Here is a 24909-nt window from a genome sequence, read left to right on the forward strand (position 1 = left end):
GCTGATGGGCATCAACGGTGCCCGCCTCGCAAATGTATGCGTGTGCCGAAATTCGGCACCGATGGTGTTGCTGCCCAAATGTACGAGGGAGTTCGATTTAATCAGCGGTTAACGGCGGGCGTGCCAGCTCGAAGTGAGCATAAAATTTTTATATTGCATATCTGCTCAAAAGATTCGAATTTTTTCCCTTCTGGCAAGTTAAGCCGGCGCGTACTATCAAAAATAACTTAACAGACAAATAAAAATTTTGGGATTGTTTTTTTTTTTGCAAAATATAAAAAAATTAAAAGAGACTTAAAACTTAAGTGCGACGAGAGACGAACCAAATAAAACAAAAATTAACAGCTCCGGCAACAAAGGGACCAGCTCGCGCACCAGAGAGGCCCACGAAACATACCAAAAGCCAGGATTCGGCTCAGCGGCGCACACCAGCCATATCCGCGACGCCGCCAGCAAGCGTCGGCGCAACCCTGAAGGCGACGAGACGAGCCACCAACGACCGGGCTCCAACAACGAAGAAGCGGCCACAGGCGAGACCACGCCCACATCCCCCAAGTGAGTCCGTTCCATTTTGCCCATCCTCGTTCGAGCCCTTGGCGGAGTCAGATGAAGACTCCTAATCGTACTCCCTGAAAAGGAACAGATTTTTTTTTGTTGTTAAATTTAGTTTTTTTTTGCATTTATAAATTCCATCTATACATACATAGGCACTTACGCCGAGCTTCACTTTAGAGTGCGAACGGTGAGGGAAACTCCAAAGGTGATGCATCTGCGCCTGTAAAATACGAAAATTGAAAATTAACACTTGCGCGAACTATGCTCACATACTTACCTAATTGGAATTTACCCATTTATATCGCCCCTTACCACCCCCAGAGAGCTCTTTAGGTAGGGTAAGGTAGAATTAAGCGATTTAATACAGATCTATATCACCTACCTGTTGCACGACTGATTATCGTGACATACCCAGTTTTAAGTATTTGTGTGGGCCATTGTTCCTAAATCGGCGCAACGATTGCCTCTAAATTGCCTCCTTGCGTGTTTCTTTTGAGGCGACTAGCAATATCTTTGTAGTATTTCGTCGCCTGTTCCATTTAGTGCTGTTAAAAAAAAAAAAAATAAAAATTTAGGAATTAATACACCTTGTCCATAAGTATAAATATATGCAACAATCATACGCACCCGGAGAAGAAATGTTCCGTGCATGAATACTAATTTATCTGAATAGAATCCTCGTGCAAATTAGAAAGAAATAAAAGAAATATTAATGCCAATAATTATAAGATTACACAAACCATTATACGCACCTGTGAAGTTAACGAAATCTCCACTTGCATGAGATTCTAGATAGCTGCAAGATAAATGCCATAAGCGATGATTATAATTATTATAAATTTTAAGAAAACGCAACCAATTATACGCACATATTGAAAGAAAGCATGTCCGGCTAAAGTAATATTGTTGGGGAGAGTGGGCATGATGGCCGACACGGGCTAATATAGGCCATTTAGTGGCCAAAATGAGGGAGACGAGTGTAGGCGATCGTCTCATGGTAGGGCGGGTACGCTGGGTCCGGAACCGGGGCCCGATCTGGAAGAGTAAGGTGGATAAATAGTGTTTTTTGTTAATGTATATTGAGTGTCTCACCTTTGTTGTTTACATTTTCATAGTTGTTACAGCTGTTTATTTTGTTCATGAGTTAGCAGTTCCGAATATTTGTTATCGATTATGTGGTTCATTTTGAGTAGTGTTGTGTGAGTCTGTTTTGCTACAGACGTGTAGCTTTGTTGTTATCGATTGTGCGGACTGCGGGCCAGGGATGGGACTGCACCCAGAGAATCCGATGAGCCAGCCGGCGCGGCCCACTGAGAAACAAGCAGTTACGTAACAGAGACTTGAAATTTGGACCGTAGGTACTCCTAGTGCCCGCGCAGTACGAGTTTGTTTCCAATAATCGATAACTTGCCCCGTTTTCAAGTAATCGATTAAAATCGAAATTCTGGTTTTTGAGCAAATTTGGTAAATAATAAGAGGTAGAGTCACCAAACTTGACATGTAGCTTCTAGAATAGTAAATATATATCAAGTATCTTTCATTTTATAGCTATCGCCACTCCGCTACCACCACATAGCTATAAATCAAGTAAAAACACTTGTTTGTATTGCCCACCAATTCAAGCTACAACTTTAGTGCAATTATCTTTTTGAGAATACACGAATATTCTATAGTATAATAAGAACTTTTGTTGAAAATTTAATCAAGATCGGTTAAAAAGTTACAGAAGTTATTAAAGAAAATGTGTTTGGGGTAGCTAACGCAAATTGCAAGAATTTATGTATACATGTACACATACACATTCACGCGCGTCTTTATTGAATTCTATCAACAGCATTGCAATTGCGATTGTGTTTTTTTCTGTGCTGTTATTTTAATCCTTTTTCTTCTCATTAAGACTCAATTGTTGGTGTGGATGTTGAATAGAGGCAGTTGCAAATCGAGAGGAAACAGTTTTTTAAAATTATTTTTATAACTGTTAAATTAATCGACTATGTAGCGCGATCTGCATTTAGTGTTGGTAGAAGAGGGTTCAGGCACTAACCAAATAGCATATAGACTGGACAAATAGTACTAATGACGGGGACAAGCGTTTTCCGTGCGGCTGGTCCAAAGTCGCCTTCGTTTTTGTTCGGGTTCGAGACATGCCCGCATGCTCTAACAGCAAGAGAGTTAGAATACATATGACCTGTGTCGTAGAACGACATCGCTGTCTTTTTATTCGCTTTCTCTACAGGAAACTGCTTTGGCTTACTCTCAGTGCTCTTTCCATAGCAAATTGTCGTTTAAATGTTTGTGTGTGTATGTGTCCGCACAAGCAAAAATGACCACAATTTAAATTTTTTTCAAATGTCGGAGGCATTTCTTCCCTTTTGCGAAATTCTTGCAATTTAGTTCGATATTGTTGGAAAGGGTACCTAAGCGTTGGCATGTGTGCATTTAAAAGTTTTTGGACTAGCTACTCACGCATACTTGTATATTTTGTATATGAATAGAAGCACTTATGCGCTTGTGTGCCTGTTGGTCCCTGCCTGCCTCTCCGATGCAGATTTGACAATATTGTGTGATTTCTGAATTTCGAGCTCTACACACACACACAGATACAAATGTGTGTGAATGGGCAGATCATGGGCGCAAAATTTCAAAATATCATTATTGGCAGGCGTTTGACGCGCGCCCTTTTTGTTATGATTTGGGGTTTGAAATCAATTCATCACCCATAGAAGTGTTTTACCTTTCATATTCATTAGTTACATAAGGATTAATTTAATTAACAATAGTAATATTAGTTTCATATATAATGGTAATTTCATCATACTTTAACATAACATTTTTAGTTTGATTTAATATAGCATTTTCGCTTTTAGTTGAAGTTTTGAAAGAACTTTTTGTTGCCATTGTTTATAGGAGTATGTTTTCAAGGTAGCCTCTAATGTTACTGTTATTATTTTATGTCTTGGTCATAAGTCTTCTACTGCTCCTAAAATATATATTGCAATCATCCTTTATCCTTTAAAACATTTATTTTTTTGTCAGTTGTCCATTCATTGGCTTTTTTCCTGAATAATACTTTATCACCTATGTTAAATGGACGTTTTGTTTTCGCGTGCATGTTATAATAATATATTATATTCATTCTGTATTGCACATGTTCCCGGGGTTAGCATTGTACTCAAGGATGCTATATTGATAATTCGTTTTTTCAAAACAGCTTTTTAAAACATTCTTTGCAATCGCCACTCCCTGCGGTAATCTTGGAACCAATATCATATTACACTCATTAACGAAGTTTTTAAGCAAAAGAATTGAATGGATTGGTAACACATTTTATTTTGGCTAGGTAGCCAAAGTTAGCTAAAGTCTTCTTTAGTGGACCAATAACATTTTCAACAGATTTTCCTTTAAGTTAATTACCAATCAGAAAATGAAAGTACGCATCAAGAATAGAAAGTAAATATTTCCCCCCATATAAAGAAATGTAAATTAGTGCTAAGTGAATAGGGCATTTTGAAATACAATCTTCTATTAACGCTCCTTTTAATTGTTTCACATATTTTATAAGCGAGCACGGGCGAGCATTTTTTTCATACCCAAATGAGATTCATGGAGCTTTTTTAGTTTCTGTAACAAACAACAAAGTCACAGTAGTAATTTTCAATTTTTGCTAAAATGTTACGGTAGCAATCAAAGTTCTTCTCTTATAGGCAAGCTGAACGAGTAACTATGTGGACACATTGCGGGATTTCATATCCTTCAGGAAATTGACTTCGTGCTAGACAGTCCATAACTAGTTTGTATTTTACAGAGATTTTTGCATATTTAAGCAGGTATAAAACACATTCGTTGTAATCGCATGGTTACTGCGTCAATACCTCGACGTAATGGAACTTCAAAGGATTTTTGATCAGTTTCCACAACAAATTCTCGACCATCAACATAATAACGTTTTACAAGCGAAAACAATTGCTCGAAGCTTTTTTTCGATTCGGGCCTACTTTTAACCATTTGATTCGAAGCAAATTATCAAGTTTGTTTTGATGTTCCCTACTCAATTCAAGCGCAACATCAATGCTACTCAGATTTATGTTTTCGCTATAGTGCAAGACAGGTGTGAAATAAACTTTTCCAAATATTAAAAAGTCGAAGGATGCGCAACACACCTTGCCTTGTCTTCAGGAGTTTTAATGTAACATTGCATCAAGAAGTTTTTTTTTTTCTTTTAAATGCCCTTCTGACATATATCAACTTACTGCTTTAAATAATTGAACTTTGTTAGGATGAAAACGAGGCCCGTTACATTTTGCATGCTTTAGCACTCTTATCAATGCTTCTTTATGTTACTCACAGGTGTTACCTAATATCCTGATGTCGTCAAATCACATGTATAGTATATATATTGGTATATCACCAAAAATTTTAAGCGTGTTCTTTGAAACATTTCAGGTGCATCATAAATACCATATTGGCACATGATTAAATTTGTACCTACCAAACGGGGAAGGTCTGTCTAGTTCCGTGTGATTGTAAAATTTATTTAGGAAACAGTTGTGCCACAAAATCATCTATGGCCGAAATTAGGTAGTGAGTGATCTCGTTAAATTGTATTATTTAATGGCTTGATGTTCAAGCAAAGCGTATTCTTCCATTTGGCTTTTCTACAATTTGCAAATTGTTTACCCAGCTGAAGGGATATGTCACTGGCAAAATAATTTCATCTCCTTTTTTTCTAGTGTAGCACTGGCTTTCCATATTCCTTCAAGATAATTACATATTTGTTGGGCAGCTTGCCTAGCCCCTCAAGGTTACACTCGGAATCAATGTTAACATATTCAATAAGAATTAATTAAACAGATGACTTGAGTCCTGTTGTTGTTTCACATTTTGTGGCCCCAACTAAAATGCTTGCTTATTTCTGAATCCAAGTCAGTTTTAGTCAAGCTATAAATCCTTAACTATATTGATACGAATACAGTTGACATTTACGTCAATATCAACAATATATATAACGTTCTGGCCATTGATTTAAAAAAATGGCGTCAATTTAATATATTCAGTCCGCACTCACTTATTTTAAAACTTAATTTGTTGTTATCTATATGATTTTGGTCTGACTCTAACAAGTAATTGATGTTTCAGTTTTTCGTTTGATGTTGCTGTTGGTATCCGCTCGCTTCTTATGCTGCTTGTAAAATTTCCAGTGGTCTTGGTGGAATAATGCTCTGCAATTATAACAAGGAGGAACATTATTTTGTAGAAGTTCGCTGTTATTGGCTGCTACTTAAAAAGTTGTACACTCGGTGATAATATTCTGCAACTGTCGTGCACACCACCGTCGCTATCGGTCCAGACAACCATAAAAATTTGGCAATCTTTTGCGTCAGGTTCTCGTGGCCGACATGTACATAAGGAATGCACTTTTCCCTTTTGCCCACAAATATGCCAGTTATGAGCATTCAAGTTCTAGTAAAATTCTTTCCATTGCGTTCATTATGGCTCAATAATCAAATTTTCCATTGCTGCCACCTGTAATAAGTATGATTATATATATGCCGTAGAATGGTTTCCTATCAGCTCATCCTCCTGCGCTTCCACCACCGTGGCGCCAGCCTTACGTTTCCTCGACATTGACATTCTTTGCTTCAGCTTTAATTTTCGACTGACTGCAATTTCACAATTATGCTCGCACAATACATACAGTATTGGCACACGTCTTCCTGACGTCTCCGAGTCAAAGACTATATTTCTCTCGCTCTAATGCACTGTCGGGTCGAGGCTACGCAAAACAGACAACTCTGTTGGGCTCGCAAAACCACGTGTTATTTTGAGACAGACGACGCAAGTAGGAAAAGGATAAAGGAAGAGAATAACGGACATAGAGAAAACGCTCAACATCGTCTGCTTTGGACTTCTTTCATTAGCGATGATACATTTCATTAGAGATCGTACTTACGATGCGACACGGCCTTCCTGACCATCACACGTCCTCGTGTGTTACAAAAGTCTTCAAAACAAAATAGCAGATTACGTCAAGTTTAATCCGAAAAGATCATCAAATTAACTAGATAGTTCAATCGTTCATATTTTAGATTTAATGATTAAATAATTTTTTTTTTAAGTGGTCTAACTAATGGCAGATGATAATTCTTGAAGTCTCTAGGTATCCATTAGATAGATAATTCCCAAAGGCTCATGTTATTACGTATCCAGGACACTCACCGATATAGGCTCTTACCACAATGATAATCACCAGGCAACAAACAAGTCAACACATTAACTCGTGTACCCATTTGCGCTGGCAACCCAACATTACGGCTTGACCCAAAGGTCTGGTGTCTGGCATACCGCATTGAAGTCCATCAATGCCCCTTACTAGTTGGAATCCACCAACTCGTGTGACGTCTCTTTCAACGTCGTATGACGTCTCTTTCAACGTCGTATGACGTCTCTTTCAACGTCTTCATTCTCATTCGAGTCAACCAATGTATCGTCAACGTCCTTTTCAACGTTGAATCTTTCATCACACAGTTCTTAGGGAATCTCTTCTTTTGGCATACTTCTCAGAGCTTCACCAGAGTACTTGTAAGTTCGCTTATTTACTAAGGACTTCAAAACATATTGATCTCCTTCTAGAATCTCTGCCACCAGGAATAGACCCTTAAACTTTTGATCCAACTTTGTTTGATGTCTCTCCTCGTTCTCAAGCAAAACATAATCGCCAACTTTTAATCTATTAAATTTAGCTTTGTTTTTGTCAAACCTTCTTTGTCATATATAGCGTTCTTACTTATGTTTTCTTTTGCCATTTTCCTTACAAAATTAATATCAACTTTATTGTCGTCTTCGACTATAGGTAACATATTAAATGGCCTCGCTTCTTTTCCAAAGAGTAATTCTAGAGGACTAGATTTAGTTATACGATTTATTGTACAATTTATGGCTAACTGTATTTCGCCTAAAGCGTCTTGCCAAGATCGTTGACTACTTTCGACAGCGGCTAACATGCGTTTTCAATCATTCAGTGTCGTCTTACGCGCTCTACCGCCTGTTGTGCGATAAGCGCCTGTGCCACAAGTGTAATTCTATTTTTAGTGTAGAACAAAACTCATTAAAACTTGTTCCAGTAAAACATCTACCCTGATCTGCAATGATTCGTGTTGGTACGCCAAATACCGATATTGCTGACCTTGCAGCGTCTATGCAACGTTCGCTATTAATATTTATGGTGTGGTGAAGGTAAACAAATTTAGTAAATGCGTCTATTTGAACTATAATATACTCCTTTTGATCCTTTTTACCGCTTAATTTATCAGTGATATCCACATGAATCGTATGCCATGGAATGTCTACCTTCGATATGGGGTGAAGTTCGATTGGCAACTTTCCAGATAGAGGCTTGGTCAGTTTGCAAGTTATGCAATTATCTACGAAATTACGAACGTACTTCGCCATATGCTCAAACCAATAAAGTTCGTACATTTTGTCCAACGTTTTTTTCCAATCAAGATGTACAATGGCCTCATGGACATGATTCACTACAGACCACCTAAAGAACGCATCTAGTTTTACCGTTTCTCTTGGATTTTACGAAATAAGCATTTCTCGAACTGTATTAATATGTTATCTTCGCCAAATCCGAGAAATTTCACGGCCAATATAATATCGTATTCAATGTAACTGTTAGACTAAATGAAATAACTTCAAAAGATTATCCACTGATAATGACATTGACATAATTTATAAAATGCTTGTTTCTGCATTTTTTCCGATACCCTTTAAAACTACAATATTATTCGTGTCCCCGAGAGTCGCTGAGATGCAGATTCCTTTACAAGAGAGCACTCGGCTCCTGAATCAAAGCAAAATGGAAATGACTCACCAGATGAGATCAGAATACCAATTGGGCTAGCCACATTACATAAGTTTACACGTTTCTCATCCATTTTATTTTGAGTGGTTGATTCCTGACATCCAGTACAAGCCGATGCAATATGTCCAGGAGCTCCACACTTGTAACAAGTAATTACTCTACTCTTTCCTTCAGATGAACGGCTAGAATTTGGATTAGATCCTTGCTGGGGCTTAACGTTGTTTTTTCTTGAACGGCAGTCAGCAAATTTGTGGCCCATTTTTCCGCAGAAGTGACATTTTACGGATGCATGCATACGCTGTCTTTTGCTTGCAATAATCTACTCACTCATACAGAGAAACGCTCGTTGGACTACCATTGAGAATGTTAAAAACAGTAGCTGCTGGAGTTTCATTGCCTTCGAATCGTTGCAAAAGCAATTCCTTAAACTCGTCCCACGTCATTCCAGAGAAACAAATTTGTGGTAGCCAGTTAGAAGCGCTACCTTCCAGTGATTTACTTAACGCAATAAGCAAGGCACTGCCATCCAGAGGGTTTTCTGATAGAATGAGGTCCACCGTGGAGCACCAAGCAGCTGCACTTGCACCAACAGAGTCGGGATTAAACTTTGGTAGTACAACTGCATTTTTTTCGCCTGGCATTGACTGTGCGCCTTTAACAGCATTTATAACTTCGATCAGATTGCGATGCTGCGTCTCCAAAAGTGTGCACAAACGGTCGTCGGAAATGTCTTGGCGTGGAAGTGATCCCACTTCTGATGTCGTAGAATGGTTTCCTATCAGCTCATCCTCCTGCGCTTCCACCATCGTGGCGCCAGCCTTACGTTTCCTCGACATTGACATTCTTTGCTTCAGCTTTAATTTTCGACTGACTGCAATTTCACAATTATGCTCGCACAATACATACAGTATTGGCACACGTCTTCCTGACGTCTCCGAGTCAAAGACTATATTTCTCTCGCTCTAATGCACTGTCGGGTCGAGGCTACGCAAAACAGACAACTCTGTTGGGCTCGCAAAACCACGTGTTATTTTGAGACAGAAGACGCAAGTAGGAAAAGGATAAAGGAAGAGAATAACGGACATAGAGAAAACGCTCAACATCGTCTGCTTTGGACTTCTTTCATTAGCGATGATACATTTCATTAGAGATCGTACTTACGATGCGACATATACAATAAGAGAATAATTGAATTGTTGATACCTGTGCTATTAGAGGAAGAAAGTTCTTCTTCAGAACTATCGATGTCATTAGGATTTATATCGATGATCCTAAATCTTTTTATTAAGTAAGTTAGATATTTCAATTTTAAACGGCTTTTAGTTGTGTTTTTATATTTAGTAGTTGTTGCATGAGGAGTATCAAAGAAATCGATAGTCTGGGTCGGTATATCGATGAAGGCCACAAATTAGCTTACGATGCCCAAATGTTGCCGATCTTAGTATCCACGGCGTTGATTGAAAAAAGTGGGTGAGCGTTGGCGATTGGCCACCCGATTCGCTTGGAAGAAATGAGTGACACCCCGTTCCCTTTGGGATGCCTTTGGTCTTCCAAAGTCAATGACCGAAATATGCAGTTGCTCACATGTGCAGCAACAGACGACGCTCGAGCTGTGCGCATCCGCAGTTGGTACACGTTCCGGCGCCCCCCAAAAATTTTAAAATTTATAAATAAAAATTTTTCCGTGGTCACCAAACACGTTCCAGGTGACTTCTTAATGATAATAGCTTGTGAAGTTGGGTCGAAAGTACACAGCAAGTTCCCCAGTCCCACCCTTTTTCGGCTGTCGGTCATTCAGCCACTACCGTCGGTTCCGGGTTCCGCGGAATAGTCTCTAGCCCAGTTCACTTTTAGACAGTCATTATCCGAGGGGATAAATTATGCGATTAGGGAGGAGATCGTAGCCGGAATACATAACATCGTCCTTAAGTTGCAGGCGCACGTAAATCTGAAGCCGCGGGATCTCTGCCGGTTAGGACAAGTGCAGTTCTAACTACGGGGCCGAATAATCTTGGTGCCATACCCCATAGCAGCTTAAATTAACGGAGGCCCACAGGGTCAAAGCCATAGCGTAGTAGCCTAGAGGATAGAATGAACAGTCCCGAGATAGATTGTGAATGGCGTAACCCTATGTCTTTTCCCGGATGTGGGGGACATAGCAGAGCCGAGGGAAAAGAACCGTCAGACCACCTCGACACCCACCTCGATCACCTCGTAGAGGAAGTGCGCACACTAACAGAACTGGATGCTAGAACTGTGGAAGTGTGGCCACGATTTAAGAGACTGTCTATCCACAGAACGGGGACTGTTTCGTTTTAAATATGGTTGTCCAGGCACCATTTACCATCTTGGTAAAAATAGCAAATTGAATTTTATTCAGCAATCAGCTCCTGAAGAAAGGTGGAGGAAATATTAAGAGATAATAAATAAGATAATTGATGCTAGGCAATTAGGTGGGATGCGAGCGAGCGTTAGTCTGCTGGAAAAAGTTATGGTGCAACCAAACGTTTCGAAAGACGGAACGGCCGGAGGAGAAGATAGATCGCTTAACAGTCGGGTCGAACTCCCAATCTGGTATGGGGAGTACTTTAAAAATATAAAGTTTTTTATCTGCCCTTACTTGAAACAGCGAGCATAGCAGGGACTAATTTTTGGCGAGTATTTAACCAGGCCCCAGACGTTTTGGGTCCCGAGAAGCTAATCCGCACGGTAAGCCAAGTGCAAGAGTTTCTGGCCGTGTCGATGACGCACTATGGAAGTAGACGAAAAACTCGACATTGAGCAGGATTCCTGGGACTTGTTTAGGGAGGAAAGGATAGAATTGGAAGCGGTCAAGCGGAAGTTTTTGTCTTTTGAACAAAGTGGATTGGGAACGCCACTTAGAGAAACATACCATCGACTTAGTGGAAGGTGCCCAACCGTTCAGCGATGCAAAAGGTAGTAAATAAATAAAAATGAAGTGAACAAAATGTTGAGCTTGGCGGCAATAGAAGAGTGCAACAGCCTATGGACTAAACGCACGGCAGTAGTGCTGGACCGGGTAAAAACCGTTTTTAAGGTACTTCAGACGAGTGGGACAATGCTTAAAGGAAACAGATCTCTCCATCGGGTTGCACAAATCTTAATTTTGCTTCAAAGCCTTAAAATATCTTGGGTTTTTTATTGGTGGCGGCACGCTTCGCATGAGCCGCGAACGGGTTATAGCGAATGGGTTATAGCTATTATGCTACATTTCGCGACCATGGGCTCACCACTGACGGAAATGCTGAAGAAGGATAACAGCAAGTTTGTATGAAGTGAAGAGGCGATACAAGCTTTTGATCAGCACCTGTACTTGTACATGCGGACTTTTCTAAACCATTGCTCGTGCAATGCGATGCGTCTCAGTCCGGGGTGGCAGCGGTGTCGTTCCAAAAGGGCGACGGTTATTAGGAACGACCCTTAGCCTTCTTTTCAGCCAAGTTCAACAAGCACCAACGGAACTATTTCATCCCTGAAAAGGAGGGCTTAGCGTCAATATTGGCCATAAAGAAATTTAGACCCTATATAGTGGGTATACCATTTACGTGCATCACTGACCACTCTCGATTTAAATGGTTGATGTCCATTAAGGACCTAAGCGTGAGACAAGCCGTTGGTCATTGCAACTGCAAGACTATGAATTTACCATTTAGCACCGTAAAGGCAGGGAGAACGTAGTAGCCGATACCCTATCACGCAGTATAGAAGCGGTAGGCAGTGAGCTAGAGAGTATGCTAGGATTTGTGACCACCGAGTTCAAGTCAACTGAATATCAGGCGCAGCTCGAACAGGTACGACGGAAGTGACCAAGTGACCGTATGAAAAGCTTTTCATTGATTTTTTGGGAATTACCCACTATCAGAGCTAGGGCACGCGTAGATCTTCGTTTTAGTCGATCACTTCACGAAGTTCACGTTTTTAATAGCGATGCGGGATGCTACGTCCTCTAACGTAGGGAACTTCTTGGTCATCTAAGTCTGGAGTAGCCCAGGTTATCCACTTTGATAACGGTATCCAATTCATATTAAATACTTTCCAAAGTAGGATCAAAGTCTTCGGAATCTCGCATATGCGCACAGCGTCTACGCGCCACAGAGTAATGCGGCAGAGCGAGTTAACTGCACCGTGTTGCCGACAATCACCACAAGTGATTACCTTCCAGAATATAAGTGTATATACGCAAAGCGATATACACGGCGACCAGTTGCAAGGGAAACCAATCGGAGTCTACCATGTAAAAGATATAAGTGCGTAGAAGAAGGTTGTGGAGGGCGTCACGTGAGGCGCTTCCTGCGACAAAAAGGGGCAGGCTGGTCCGATTGGGCGCAAGCAGGAGGAAAAGAGCAAAGACCCCTTGCTTCCAATGCTTCCGGCAGCATCTTCGCGTCCTTGGTAATCCTTGGGTGATGTTGCATGGGGAATCACAAAGAAATCGATAGTCCGGGTTGGACCACAATATCGCTGATCACAATATCCACGGCCCTTGGCTTTTCATGTCGTGGACCGAAATATGCAGTTGTGCGTATGGGCAGCAACATACGAGTTCGTTGCAACAGCAACATTCGAGTTCGTTGTTGCCTATGGCAACGGGGAGTCTATTTTGATTGGTCGAGTACTGTGCGCAACCGCAGTTGGTTATAAATATACATATATAACAGGTCGGAAATTCCCGAATAGGGGATAACCTGCACCCTCTTCTACTAACACCAAATGAAGCTCGCACTACGCGTTCGTTTGATGCGAACTCGCAACAAACCATACTACTTGCCGCCGCCTCTACTCAACAGCCACACCAATAATTGAGTCTCAATGAGAAAAACAACTGATTAAAATAGCAGCACAGAAAACAATACAACCTCAATCGCAATGCTCTTGATAGAATTCAAAGAAGACGCGCATGACAAATCTTCACTAAAGGAATCAAATTTGGAGTCGAGATGCGCCTTTCCTGAAGTCGTAATAGGTACATGCTAGATTGCGGCGCGGCGTAACAACATTACTATCAATTTTGTACATATAACATTTTTTCCTTGTTTTTCACTGCATATACTTATAATGCCTAACTTTTGTTTAATAGTTAGTGAAACCTGCATTTGGCTTTATTAATTTCTTATCTCTTAACCAATGTAAAATGGGTATACTGATTTAGTGCAAAAGCAAGCACTTTTGACCCCATACAATTTTCTTGCTTAGGACCAATTGCCGCGTCCACCTAGGAATAAATATAGAAATGAATGTAGATAGAGGGTAGAGTGTATCCTTCGATGTACAAGGTACATAATTTATTATCGATAGCTCGTGATGCTCTTTTTCCCTTGACAAAATGAGCGAATGGATCTTCTAAGCATAAATAATAAAGAAACGTACAATTTAAAATAATCAAAACAAAAGGTAGACGATACGAATATTTGAATGAAGGATAAAATAGAAATAATGATCCGTTGTTAGAAGTTGAAATCGGGTGCCTTGCAGAACCAGAGGTTGCTTAAATGTTACTATTAACACAGCTCTGATGACAATGTAATTCGAATTATTAAATTGCGGCGTTTAGTGATCTTAAGGCGCTTCCACAAGTTCGTGATAGATGGCTTTTTGCTCAAAAAAAATGTGATATTGCACCAAAAACAATTTCAGAAGGTATTGATTAAAAGGGATAAGCTGATTTTTGAACGGAGAATAGTATTTTTAATATGCCTAAAGATGGAATAAGGTTATTCTAATCAAATCAGAAAGTAGGTGATCATAGCAATAGCAAGGCAAAATCAATATCTGTAATGACAGAGTTTAATATTTTGGAAAAAATTATAATAATAAAATAAAATATTTTAAAATCCCAAGGCGTACCCCATCCGATTAAGATCAAAATCACAGCGAAATGACCAATAATGGGTTAGTCAATGGAGAAAGTAGACAGCTTATGTATATTGACCACAAAGCCTGTCTGGTTGCTTGGAATTCTTCACTTAAATTTATTTTCTCTGTAATCTGATTGGACTACACTTTAATGAGTCCTAAGAATTCATTTCATTTTAGAATGGAAATAACCAAGAATCAATGCAATTGCAATTTCCAGTGTTTCCTTCTGAAGCAATAACAATTTCCAAGAGTCAAGGAGCAACTTACAAAAGAGTTGTAGTACATTAACAAGAAGTCATCTATCTTTGTATATCTTATGAGACACAAAGAAATACAAGTTTCCGATCCGTATAGACAAGGAAAAGCTCCGGGCAAAAAAAATGGACTATCCTTTTCCAAATATATTTTGTGTGTATGTGTGCACATGTGTAAAGAAATTTGTGTTTCTATTTGGAATTGGTGGATAGTTCCAATCGATTTTTTTTGTAATTTATAATTTATTATAATAATATAAATGGGGCGAAGGCCAACGGGTGGCGATATACATATATACTACCGTATAGACTACTATTCTATAGAATACGATCGCAATTGCAATGCTGTTGATAGAATTCAATAAAGACGTATATGATAGTGCGCGTCTACATGCATACAGTAATTCTTGCAATTTGCGCCAGCTACCGCAAAAACGTGTCAATATAGGTGTTGGTAGGTAGGTAATAATAAAGTGGATAAAAATGTTGAAGTCTAGAGTAAGTAAGGTTTAGGGGGGAGTGAGAGCGCAATAAAGCTGTGTCATCGCTACGGGAGCGATTTCGTCCCGCTTCGCCGCCGTAGCTTTATTTAGGCTTAAGAAGTTGATGATAGTCAGTTGTCAAATTATACAAAAACCGGTCAGCACAAAGCGCACAAAATTTCGAGTTTTTTAAAGCCACCAATTTTTATACAAAATTATATAAACACATATAATTTTTAAAAAAGCAAACTTTTTCTTAAATAACTTCAGTGTTTCTTAACCTATCTTGACGAAAGTAGATCTTATTATGTTATAGAATATTCGTATGTTCTCAAAAAGACAATTAAATTTTTTGCTCAAATTGGTGGACAGTTCTAATTGGCTTATTTGTTTTATATATATGTATGTATGGTAGTGGGGAGGTGGCGATAGCTATAAAATGAAAGATACTTGTTAAATATATACTATTCTAGAAGCTACATGCCAAGATTGGTGACTTTAGCTCTAAAATCCTAGTAGATTTGGTTAAAAAACGGAATTTTGATATCGATTTTTATCGATTACTTGGAAACGGGACAAGCTATCGATAATCAGAAACAATCTCGCGCTGCGCAGGCACTAGGAGAACCTATGTTCCAAATTTCGTTTTCTAGCTCTTATAGGTTCTGAAATCCTTGCGTTCATACATACGAACGGACGGACGGATGGATGGACGGAAATACGGAATCGCCTATTGATTCTGATCAAGAATATAAATACTTTATGGGGTCGTAGATGGTTCCTTCGGCGTGTTACATACATTATACCCCTTTCACCCATTTTAATGGGTTCAGGGTATGAAAATTGTCAGTAACATGTAGTCATTAAATATAGAAGATCCGTTTAGCAAGTAAATATGGCGAGACTGGGCGTCGAAACGCGTAGGAGAAACAAATTATAAATTAAATTAACAGAACTATGTTGTTTCTGCAGCAATGTAATTAATGCAATGTTCACACCCGAGAATTTCCTATGATATTACATATTATTATTACATTTGATCGTAGGATTGACAAACGCTTCCGCTTATGTATGTTTGTATTGTTTTTAATTAATGTATGATTGCAAAAAATTATAAATTGTGTATATGAATGAGTACACTACTATGAATAGCAGTGAGTGCGAAAATCAAACTTACAAAAGAGTTGTAGTACATTAACAAGAAGTCATCTATCTTTGTATATCTTATGAGACACAAAGAAATACAAGTTTCCGATCCGTATAGACAAGGAAAAGCTCCGGGCAAAAAAAATGGACTATCCTTTTCCAAATATATTTTGTGTGTATGTGTGCACATGTGTAAAGAAATTTGTGTTTCTATTTGGAATTGGTGGATAGTTCCAATCGATTTTTTTTGTAATTTATAATTTATTATAATAATATAAATGGGGCGAAGGCCAACGGGTGGCGATATACATATATACTACCGTATAGACTACTATTCTATAGAATACGATCGCAATTGCAATGCTGTTGATAGAATTCAATAAAGACGTATATGATAGTGCGCGTCTACATGCATACAGTAATTCTTGCAATTTGCGCCAGCTACCGCAAAAACGTGTCAATATAGGTGTTGGTAGGTAGGTAATAATAAAGTGGATAAAAATGTTGAAGTCTAGAGTAAGTAAGGTTTAGGGGGGAGTGAGAGCGCAATAAAGCTGTGTCATCGCTACGGGAGCGATTTCGTCCCGCTTCGCCGCCGTAGCTTTATTTAGGCTTAAGAAGTTGATGATAGTCAGTTGTCAAATTATACAAAAACCGGTCAGCACAAAGCGCACAAAATTTCGAGTTTTTTAAAGCCACCAATTTTTATACAAAATTATATAAACACATATAATTTTTAAAAAAGCAAACTTTTTCTTAAATAACTTCAGTGTTTCTTAACCTATCTTGACGAAAGTAGATCTTATTATGTTATAGAATATTCGTATGTTCTCAAAAAGACAATTAAATTTTTTGCTCAAATTGGTGGACAGTTCTAATTGGCTTATTTGTTTTATATATATGTATGTATGGTAGTGGGGAGGTGGCGATAGCTATAAAATGAAAGATACTTGTTAAATATATACTATTCTAGAAGCTACATGCCAAGATTGGTGACTTTAGCTCTAAAATCCTAGTAGATTTGGTTAAAAAACGGAATTTTGATATCGATTTTTATCGATTACTTGGAAACGGGACAAGCTATCGATAATCAGAAACAATCTCGCGCTGCGCAGGCACTAGGAGAACCTATGTTCCAAATTTCGTTTTCTAGCTCTTATAGGTTCTGAAATCCTTGCGTTCATACATACGAACGGACGGACGGATGGATGGACGGAAATACGGAATCGCCTATTGATTCTGATCAAGAATATAAATACTTTATGGGGTCGTAGATGGTTCCTTCGGCGTGTTACATACATTATACCCCTTTCACCCATTTTAATGGGTTCAGGGTATGAAAATTGTCAGTAACATGTAGTCATTAAATATAGAAGATCCGTTTAGCAAGTAAATATGGCGAGACTGGGCGTCGAAACGCGTAGGAGAAACAAATTATAAATTAAATTAACAGAACTATGTTGTTTCTGCAGCAATGTAATTAATGCAATGTTCACACCCGAGAATTTCCTATGATATTACATATTATTATTACATTTGATCGTAGGATTGACAAACGCTTCCGCTTATGTATGTTTGTATTGTTTTTAATTAATGTATGATTGCAAAAAATTATAAATTGTGTATATGAATGAGTACACTACTATGAATAGCAGTGAGTGCGAAAATCAAACTTACAAAAGAGTTGTAGTACATTAACAAGAAGTCATCTATCTTTGTATATCTTATGAGACACAAAGAAATACAAGTTTCCGATCCGTATAGACAAGGAAAAGCTCCGGGCAAAAAAAATGGACTATCCTTTTCCAAATATATTTTGTGTGTATGTGTGCACATGTGTAAAGAAATTTGTGTTTCTATTTGGAATTGGTGGATAGTTCCAATCGATTTTTTTTGTAATTTATAATTTATTATAATAATATAAATGGGGCGAAGGCCAACGGGTGGCGATATACATATATACTACCGTATAGACTACTATTCTATAGAATACGATCGCAATTGCAATGCTGTTGATAGAATTCAATAAAGACGTATATGATAGTGCGCGTCTACATGCATACAGTAATTCTTGCAATTTGCGCCAGCTACCGCAAAAACGTGTCAATATAGGTGTTGGTAGGTAGGTAATAATAAAGTGGATAAAAATGTTGAAGTCTAGAGTAAGTAAGGTTTAGGGGGGAGTGAGAGCGCAATAAAGCTGTGTCATCGCTACGGGAGCGATTTCGTCCCGCTTCGCCGCCGTAGCTTTATTTAGGCTTAAGAAGTTGATGATAGTCAGTTGTCAAATTATACAAAAACCGGTCAGCACAAAGCGCACAAAATTTCGAGTTTTTTAAAGCCACCAATTTTTATACAAAATTATATAAACACATATAATTTTTAAAAAAGCAAACTTTTTCTTAAATAACTTCAGTGTTTCTTAACCTATCTTGACGAAAGTAGATCTTATTATGTTATAGAATATTCGTATGTTCTCAAAAAGACAATTAAATTTTTTGCTCAAATTGGTGGACAGTTCTAATTGGCTTATTTGTTTTATATATATGTATGTATGGTAGTGGGGAGGTGGCGATAGCTATAAAATGAAAGATACTTGTTAAATATATACTATTCTAGAAGCTACATGCCAAGATTGGTGACTTTAGCTCTAAAATCCTAGTAGATTTGGTTAAAAAACGGAATTTTGATATCGATTTTTATCGATTACTTGGAAACGGGACAAGCTATCGATAATCAGAAACAATCTCGCGCTGCGCAGGCACTAGGAGAACCTATGTTCCAAATTTCGTTTTCTAGCTCTTATAGGTTCTGAAATCCTTGCGTTCATACATACGAACGGACGGACGGATGGATGGACGGAAATACGGAATCGCCTATTGATTCTGATCAAGAATATAAATACTTTATGGGGTCGTAGATGGTTCCTTCGGCGTGTTACATACATTATACCCCTTTCACCCATTTTAATGGGTTCAGGGTATGAAAATTGTCAGTAACATGTAGTCATTAAACATAGAAGATCCGTTTAGCAAGTAAATATGGCGAGACTGGGCGTCGAAACGCGTAGGAGAAACAAATTATAAATTAAATTAACAGAACTATGTTGTTTCTGCAGCAATGTAATTAATGCAATGTTCACACCCGAGAATTTCCTATGATATTACATATTATTATTACATTTGATCGTAGGATTGACAAACGCTTCCGCTTATGTATGTTTGTATTGTTTTTAATTAATGTATGATTGCAAAAAATTATAAATTGTGTATATGAATGAGTACACTACTATGAATAGCAGTGAGTGCGAAAATCAAACTTTTCCGACGAGTGGAGAATGTATGGTAACGCAACCAAATTACCGGGAATTATCGCCCCTTATTCCTACCTACGTGCACAACAGATTACGCTATGCACAATTCTTTTCGCGTGTTATGCAAAAATTACAATAGTTTGTATCACGTTTTCTCCACAGAACATTCTCTACCCTTAATAATAGTTGCTTTCAGGCTACCTTCGGGAACTCACTGACCATTCCCAGCTATGAGCAGAGGCATAGTTGGCCGGACAGGCTATACATTTTCCTCCACCGGGTCGATGATTTCCCATTACTATCTACTTAACCTATCTACGTAACACTCTATATATCTAGTATAAATTAAATATAAGTTAATTATTCGTTTTATTTTATTATTTTTTATTGAAGAATTGATTCTTTAAGACATAACCGCTCAGTTTATGAACCTTGGACGTGGTGTCGCAAGGCATACAAAATGAGAACTAAAACTAAAGACAATATAAAATTACTTATGAAGCTACAAAGTATCAATATGAAATTACAAAATGCAAATTCATAGCGGCTGCATAAACGCTTAGCTTGCGCCTCGTGCGTGGCCTGCTATGCAACGACATTCGGCCCAGAGCTGAATCAGCTGCTGTGCAGGGGTCAAACCCGGTCGCGTTAACTTGTGTTAACTACTCCCCTCTCAAGTTAAGGCCGCCCTCGGCCGACCCTATTTCAGCGATCGTCTCGTTCATCCTTTTTGGCCCCAGCCTTCTTCCTGATGATCCGCCGATAGGTGAGGCCGATGCAGATGACTACCACAGGCTGCTCCAAAAAGAAGCAACAATATGGTCAAGCTGATATTGCCGATTTCGTCTCTGACTTCTTGTATTGTTTCCAAATTGCGTTCATTTGATCGATGAAGGTAAGGGAGACTGAGGATGTCCTGATGACCTGTGACGTTTAACAGAGGGGACGCTGCGATACCTGGGAACCGGTTCTGGACGTGGTTGCGGTTGATGTACTTTGTTCCGTTTATGGTGACCCAATTATTGAAAGTGTTTAATAGTGTGCCACGCACACAGGACTGGGTGCCATTATCTCCGTACTCCGACGCCACTCCATCGTTGATGATGATTATTCCGTCGTCAACCCATGTGAGCTGCATTTCGCAATGGGCTCCGCCGCCAGCATGAAGTTCTTTGGCGCATGAGCTGACTGTTGATCGTTGACAAAATGTCGTTCTTGCGGTGGCTGTGCAATTCTTCAGCGCGTAGATTTGATCCTGGCATTCGGCAATGATGTTGTTCTCCATTCGCAGCACATGGCTTTCGTGAGCAACTGGGTAGGTTGTAATTTTATCGCAGGTGTATTTAACTTTTGGAAATGAGATTATAAAATGTATTATGTTTGTGGATTGTCAAATCTTAACGGAAGAAAGGGACATTAGGTCGGCAATGGAAATTTCTGTGGGCTCTTCAAACCAAACAAATTTTAAGTCTGCGTGGTCTAAGATGTTTGGACTAACAACGTTAATTTTAGCTAAGGTTATGGCGAGCATTAAGTTTTGCAACTCCATTGACAACATTCTGTTTCTGGCCAAAAGTGTTTCGTATAAATGATCGGAAGCAATTTACCTATCTTTTGCAGCCTTCAAAATTTGGTTAACTGTGAGGGTGAGTTGGTTAATCTGATCCTGGACTCTAGTGTTTATCTGCCTATTGTTTGAATTGATTAATTGAGCTTCATTAACTCTTATTCTCTCTGAGTCCTTGGCGTCGGAAGTGCCTGCATCCACCTTTGAAACTGAATCCAGACTCCTAGAGATTCTGTGGTGTGTGCCCACGGCCTCCAACATATCCCTGAGATGCTCTGCAATCACATTCAGAAGTTTTCTCATATGTGACTGTGGAAACAGGTCACATAGCCTCGCCGTCTCGTTCCCCATGCGCTCATATTCAGATATGTTTGCTGAATGTCGGACGAAAGCGAACTCATCCCATACAAAGACCTGGCCGTCGACGATTGGAACGTATCTAGCGTGCGAGTAGTCGGTGACACGTATCAAGAGTGGGGTGACGAATGGCTTAAACTTAATATAAAAGAAAAAAATGACAAATGGCACAATAAAAATAAAAGGTAAAATGGGAAGCACTACCTAAGGTTGTCCTTGTGGACCACCCTCCCCTTTATGAGAACTGTGGTTCCCAGGTCTGCTTCCACTGCTCTTTCTTCACACAAAGATGTGAGTTTGTTTCCAAGCCTGCGATTGGATTTTACCAATACTTTCTCGCCAACCTCAAAGACCCTGTTTCACCGGAAATCATTCTCTCTAGCTCGGAGTGTGTCTGTGCCCTTTTAAGCTTATTTTGAATCTCCGTCTGTGATTCATCTGGGAGCGATCGGATGAACGTATGGATTGTCTTGTTGTACTCCACTGTAGACAACAAGATTAGCTCTACAGTGTCGCTAATGTTTTTGTCGATTTTCAAACATCGAGCGAGTTCCACCAGGGTACTATGAAAACGCTCGACCTGCCCGTTGGAAACGCTATGCAAGGGCGGCGCATTTGAAATACTGACTCCATAATTATTCATCAGCAGCGAGCTAATAGTCTGGGAGTTCAAAGCTGGCTCATTGTCGGAGTAGATTGTTTTGACTCCCGGGAAGAAATTCATCAGCTGTAATAAGGGTACTTTCAAGTCCTCTATCGTTCTAGAAGGTATTGGTTGAACAATGGCAAATTTTGAAAACTTGTCAATGCAAGTCAGAAAAATTTTTTTGTCGGTTGAGAAGATGTCCCCTGCATGTGACGGAATTGGTGTCACCAATTTCTTGTTTCTTAGGGTGTCTGTCGTATTTAGCCCAAGCGCAGGTCTTGCAGTTTTGTCATTTTTTTTACAGTGCCAGAACTTGGTAGTTGGAAAATTCCGAACCAAATCGTCCTGCACCAGCGCCAACGTGTGTAAATCGCGGTGTAGCGCATTTACCACATTAGGTTTGTCTACTTCCACCAATTCCTCGAGAAGTGATTCTCTGTAGGTAAAAATAAGGGAGTGTCGCCTCTTGTTTCCAAACAGGATAAAGCTACGCTTTAGTGGGAAACGTGCCTCTTCAAGAATTATCTGGTTTCTGGAAACAGTTCAAGGGCTTATCTGTGGACTCAATGGTGTAAGTCAAGGAGAGCTCACTATGAGTTGTTGCGATGCATGAGTCAGCACCTTGCTGGCTGAAAGCGTTGAGCTGATGCCTGGACAAGGGCGAGCGTTAGACTCGTCAATGCGTGCTTTCCAACGCTTGATTTTAGAGTTTGGGTTGGAATCAGACACGGCGAAGGCCAGTGGCTGGTGGACTGTGAATATGTTGATGTCTTTTACACCGTTTAAGTAGTGACGCAACTTGCCAAGGGCCCAAACGATGGCTAGAAGCTCTCTTTCGTTCGTGGCGTAATTAACTTCTGGTCTTTTTAATGTCCTAGAGATCATTGTGATGGGTCCCCCTTCTTGGGAAAGTACTGCTCCAATACCATATCCCGAAGCGTCGGTCATTAGATCAAACGGCTTCTTAAAGTCAAGATATCGAAGCATGACATCCTCGGATGCCAATATGTTCCGCAGTTTCTGAAAAGTACTGCGCTGGTGATCAGAAAATTCGACTGGAATTTTTCGTGATCTATGTTTGCTGACTGACTCTTTTTTTTCTTTTAGGATGTCGGAGATGGGTTTCGCTATCTTTAATAAAGTATCTATAATAACTTGCGAGACCCAAGAACGATATGACCTCAAAAACTGTCTTGAGCTCTGGGAAGTCCTGAATGGCCTTAACCTTGTCCGGTCCGTTGTAGCACCGTTACTAGTGACAACAAATCCAAGGAATTGTACACTCTTCTTAAAAAAGCGAGATTTTTCTTCAGATACCCTCATATTTGTTTCATACAAGCTCTTCAACACCCAGTCGACATGTCTGACATGGGATTCTTCATCTTTCGAGAAGACGATGACGTCATCGACATAGACGTAACATAACTTGCCGATCTGTTCTCGCAGTATGTCATCAATCGCCCTTTGGAAAATGCTGGTCGACTGACTCAGTCGACTGTTGGTATCACAACACAGGTTCATGTTACGTCGATGGCTGTGAATACCGCACGGATTTTTATTTCCATTGGGCGCCAATTAAATATAAGTTAATTATTCGTTTTATTTTATTATTTTTTATTGAATAATTGATTCTTTAAGACATAACCGCTCGAGTTATGAATGAGTTATTAACCTTCGACGTGGTGTCGCAAGGCATACAAAATGAGAACTAAAACTAAAGACAATATAAAATTACTTATGAAGCTACAATGTATCAATATGAAATGACAAAATGCAAATTCATAGCGGCTGCATAAACGCTTATTGACAACTTCTTTCTTTTTTTCTTTTTATTGTATTTTCACAAATAATATAGCAAATTAAGATTATTTTTAATTTTTACTTAAGAAAACTATTTTCTTTACTAACAATCTTCTTCTTAGAGAATATTGTTAAGGTTGCGAATGAAGACCTGAAAAACAGTATGTTTCTCAAGGGCGCACCCTTAGTTTATTCTTAACGGCGGTGTTGATTGAAGTCTGCAATGCAAGCGGTCAGAGCTCATGTCAGGTGGCGATTCAATGCTGCCTGCATTTTTTTTTTAATTTTAAAATTCTTTTATTATTATCTTATGTGCTGTTACTGTACTTTAGCAACTTTTATCAGAGTGTGGATCGAGAGGCTGATAATTTAACAATAGTTTTGGTTTAAGGTAGCTTAGTTTGAATATTTACAGTTAGTAGGTGGCTTATACATATATTTATTTTGTTTAGACTAGATTCGGTTCTATTGTGTTTGGGTGAGGGTCTGCATGTTACACTAAAGGCATCGATCGACTAGGTCGGTTGGGTAGGTCCTTTTAAGACTCCTTCTTCGGAGGACCTTGTTTCGGAGCGAGAGTTTCTTGTTGGGGCTTAGCAGCCAGCTTAAACGCCTGATTTTAATTTGAGCGTTGTTGATTACCTCGGTGACATGTTTCTTAAACATAAGTCGTCTGGCAAGAATGGCTTCTAAGTATTAATGGCTTGGCGTGCTCTAAGAGCTCACCAAGGGAAAAAGTCCGGCCAGTAGTCTTTGCGGGTGTGAGTAACCGTAGCACTTTTTTCAGTTCTCGAAGGGCTTGAGGTACTCCTGCAGGATGTCCGTTGCTTCATACACGTTTTTGGCAAAGATTGTCGTATAATCAGCAAACGTGGCCACCAGAAGGTCCTGCCAACTGATTAGAGTGATTTCGTTTGCCGTGGACATGTCGTGCATAAAGAGGCTGTATAATGTAGGACCCAAATCGCTGCCTGTGGAACGCCATCCTGCACCACTTAAAATGTACTTTCAGTCAGAAACCTTGCAATGATGCTAAAGAGCTGCG

General features: G+C 39.3%; 1 protein-coding gene and 1 long non-coding RNA gene across 3 annotated transcripts in view; one reads left to right on the forward strand and one right to left on the reverse strand.

The window, feature by feature from the left end:
- Positions 1–24909, forward strand: part of mthl15 (methuselah-like 15) — a 69529-nt gene that overhangs the window by 6265 nt on the left and 38355 nt on the right. The gene's annotated exons all lie outside the window — the stretch shown is intronic.
- Positions 700–1885, reverse strand: LOC135430157 (uncharacterized). 2 transcript variants are annotated; one of them, XR_010436573.1, is made up of 6 exons: positions 1648–1885; positions 1425–1590; positions 1183–1351; positions 967–1100; positions 833–882; positions 703–775 (listed from the first exon to the last, which is right to left on the reverse strand). It is a non-coding gene; the product is annotated as an uncharacterized LOC135430157 (long non-coding RNA). The 2 variants fall into 2 exon arrangements; XR_010436572.1 differs by having other exon boundaries at positions 700–775; positions 833–1100; positions 1648–1881.

Source organism: Drosophila montana, unplaced genomic scaffold (assembly GCF_035044405.1).
Source record: "Drosophila montana isolate Dmon_TW-CO22-7 unplaced genomic scaffold, ASM3504440v1 contig_2956_1, whole genome shotgun sequence".
In the NCBI taxonomy this organism is placed as follows: domain Eukaryota; kingdom Metazoa; phylum Arthropoda; class Insecta; order Diptera; family Drosophilidae; genus Drosophila; species Drosophila montana.